Raw genomic sequence first — 4,248 nt, forward strand, 5'->3', positions numbered from 1 at the left:
GTACACATACCGTAGTTGGAGTTATATATACGCAACACTGTTCCGCTTTGATGGTTTGAATATTACTACGCTTCACGCCCCCACCGTCTGTTGTATGATACGTACTTTCCATTATTTCCTCGGGATATCGCCGGGATATCCTTAGTTTACGATCTAAGCGCTAATTCAACCGCATCCACACCCTGCACACCCTGCACACCCATTCATTCTCCAATATACCAATTTCGTAAACATAATCATTTATATGAAATTAATATTATGCATATTGCCATAATGGTCGGATACTTAGGTTAGTACCCATATATAGTAAAAATAAATAAAATCCAAAATGTGCCTGCTAATATTCTTCATTTTGAAATGTTGGGCCGAAAGCTCACCGTATAATAAGAACATCGATATATTTTCTCCTCTCCTTTCTACATACATGAAATATTAAATTATTGTCATTTTCTACCCCTTTCTCGTTATTTCTTTAAAAAATCACTCTTGTCTTTATTTTGTAAGATAAAATACAACCAAATAATATATATATATATATATATATATATATATATTTATCTTTGGTTATTCCTTTATTAGTTACCCTAACCTTATACCGGTATAGTGTTATTTTTGTATTCATTTATTTTAAATATTTGCAATACTACTAGCTATCTTCATCCATCCTAAACCAATTGTTATGTTTCTTAATGTGACTTAAATGATAAGTATCGTATTTTCGCCGCGGGTGATTGAGTACCTGGAGCAATAAACTTTAAATGTACCTATTCTTATCAATGAACTTGAGAATTGACTTAAACCTTTTTCTTCACAAGTAAGCGGATTACTGGACGTTATTTGTTTCAGTGCAGAATACCCCTTTTCTGTCTATTATTTTGATACGATTGAAGTTACTTTGGCGGTCATGGTCGAGGTGATTTGGAAGGTTGTGCTTTGACGTATAGAGAAAGAAATGATTCTTATGCATGTTTATTGAATTCCTATGAGTTGGTTCATACACCTGTTGACGTCAAGGAATTCCAATATATCTACATAAACAAAAACGTATTTATAATTTGAAATGACATTATTGATGGTGTGGGATGGGGCAGGTTACATACAGTATTTCCTGTTTCAGCCGTTCTGGTGGTACTGCGCATTAAAACGTCACTTCCGAATACATTCCACAATTCTTGTAATAACACACTTTATCCATGGAGGAATTACAAAGTAATTCCTTTATGTGGTTTAACACTCAGTCACCATGTAGGAAAAAAAGGAATAAATATTGCAAAAAATATTAATAAGAATAGTTATTGAACTATAACAACCTAACTTCCGAAAAGGAAAACATTGTTAGACCATAACATACAACAGTACAGATTAGTACAAACATATTAATGAATGTCGTACGTAGGAAAAGGAAAACATTGTTAGACCATAACATACAACAGTACAGATTAGTACAAACATATTAATGAATGTCGTACGTAGGAAAAGGAAAACATTGTTAGACCATAACATACAACAGTACAGATTAGTACAAACATATTAATGAATGTCGTACGTAGGAAAAGGAAAACATTGTTTTTTTAAAGAGTAATGTTATATGAATTTTACAACTTTATTATAAAACAATTTGTATAGAACTAGCACAAAAATATAATTAAATATCAATTATTTCAACATTTAAAGTAAGTAACAAAATGAGGTCACTCCGAGTAACCTTCATGCCTTACGGTACGGTATACCACTCAGAGGAAGTATATTTGATTATGTTTCAATCACCGTGAATTCTTCGTCAACACAATGTATACATTCGCTGGCTCTATTTTGTGAAATCACATTGTACAAGAATCGTTTAAAAATTGCATTCTCAGAACACGCAGGCTCATCATACCAGCTAAAATGCACATTATTCATGAATTCTGATTGGTTGTGCCTTTTTCACGTCACAAAAAACACTTTCGATTCCGTGAAAAAATTCGCTTAGTGGAAAGCAAGCTGAAGTCTGATATAATAATTATTGGTCCTAATAGAATGTATGGTAGTTTAGTTTGTGGCTTCAAAATTGCACGTTTTAAAAATTAATATTAGTAAAGGTATACCGACGCTTTTTTCACGTCACAAAAAAAACACTTCCGATTCCGCGAATAAATTCGCTTAGTGGAAAGCAGGCTGAAGTCTGATATAATAATTATTGGTCCTTATAGAATGTATGTAGTTTAGTTTGTGGCCTCAAATTGCACCTTTTTAAAAAGTCAATATTAGAAAGCTAGGCCTATACCGACGCTTTTTTCACGTCACAAAAAACACTTTCAATACCGCGAATAAATTCGCTTAGTGGAGAGCAGGTTGAAGTCTGATATAATAATTATTGGCCCTTCCATGTAGTTTAGATTGTGGCTTCAGAATTGCACCTCTTTAAAAAGTTAATATTAGTAAAGGTAATGCCGACGCGTCCCATTAATGTATTGGATTACATGCACTATACTATTCTATAGTTTCGGTTGACTAAAATTAATATCAAATGACATTAGTCCTATATTGTTTAATGCGTAGACCAGATGTCTTCTATTGTTCTTGCTAAATAATAATTTGAGGACAACTAATGTCAGTGATAATGATAAGACTCATAGATATTGACGTACCGTACGGTGTCTCGTCATTTTCTTTAAACATTAGACGTATAGGCTATTTGTAAGGTGTGTAGTTTCCGCGTTTGGTATACAAACTTAATGCTGAAATATTGTTGTTTGAGTTAATTGAGAACTAGAATGGAACTGATTAAATACTTTTAAATCAAGTTTAGATCAAATTAGCAATATCGTTTTTAAGTAAAACACGTAGTGCCTACGCTTAATACTATTTTGTTACCTTCAGCTTTAGTGCAGTGCATCTAAATACAATCTACGAGTAAAGAGCAGGCATGCATGACGCAACGCAAGAACTAAGAATAAGATAAAACACAATCGATATTTTATTTTAGAATACAGAGGTAAAAATGTCTGTAATTTTTTCCTTTTAATTGGATAGTGTTTAATTGCTTATATACAGATCACAGAGTTAATAAACAACATACAATCGCAGAGTGACAGATATTGTATGAAACAGGTGAAATTAAATAAGTTCGTAGAAAATAGTAAAACGGGAAAATGACTAAGAAAGCTATGAAGGTCACACTAAACTAGAGTATAATGAAATTGTGCATATATCATCACGCGAAGTTCAAAATAAAACAAAAAAGAAAAAAGAAATCGTTCGTTAATCCCTATTGAAATGTAGGGCACATCTTAAAAATAATTACAATAACACTGAAATAAAACAATAAGGTAACTTAACTCATTAAAGAAAGGGAGACTCTCGATAAAGTATATCACTTGGACCAGGCTTACGAGTGAAGGATATAGATAAACATCACACGTTACAATTATATTATTGCAACATTTTAGTACAACATCTCATTGATTTCATTTTCAAGTTCCAAATTATACATGATGTATTATTAAGTTCAGGAATACTTCAGTCAATGAATTAAGGCACGGGTTAATACCGACATGTAACATTCCTGTTGTCTTTCGATACTCTGTTTATATAGTATTCAGAACAGGACATAATGACTGCAGCTATTGGATAACATTAGTTTGCATTAATTTAATTAGAAACATTCAAAATACCAACATGTTATGTATTTGTGCTCTCACATACAAGTTACTATTCAAATATGTCACTGAACTTCGGTAATTATGGAGGTTCCTAGAATAATTGTTCATAGATCGCAGGCCAAGCTGTCATTGTATACGCACTGTAACTTGTTTTACTCATCAAGATGTACAGCAGAAAATAAGGAAAATACCTATTAATTAAGAAAGGTTAACCTTGTAACCTATATATATATATAAGTCAGGCTTTACTAAGGATTTATTTGCGTAAACCAGGCTGTGCTTTTTATTTCGGTATATTCTCTAAACTCTACCCATCCTTTACCTACTCACAGGAAGCAGTTGTACGTTATTGAGTGATGCCTGCTTTTGTACAGACCTTGACCATTCAACCTATCGAGTCGATTGCAATACTGGGAATTAGACGGAACAAAATCACACTGGACACAAACCATACATCCACTCTCACCTTTACTTGCAGATAATGTTTTAATGAAAATATAACGAGAGCAGTGGCAAAATAAGGCATATTATTATAGAAGGAAAGTATTCATTCTGTAAGATGATAAAAATATAAAATGATGAAATGTATTTTGTTTATATGCAA

Source organism: Antedon bifida, chromosome 1, assembly GCF_963402885.1.
Source record: "Antedon bifida chromosome 1, ecAntBifi1.1, whole genome shotgun sequence".
NCBI lineage: Eukaryota > Metazoa > Echinodermata > Crinoidea > Comatulida > Antedonidae > Antedon > Antedon bifida.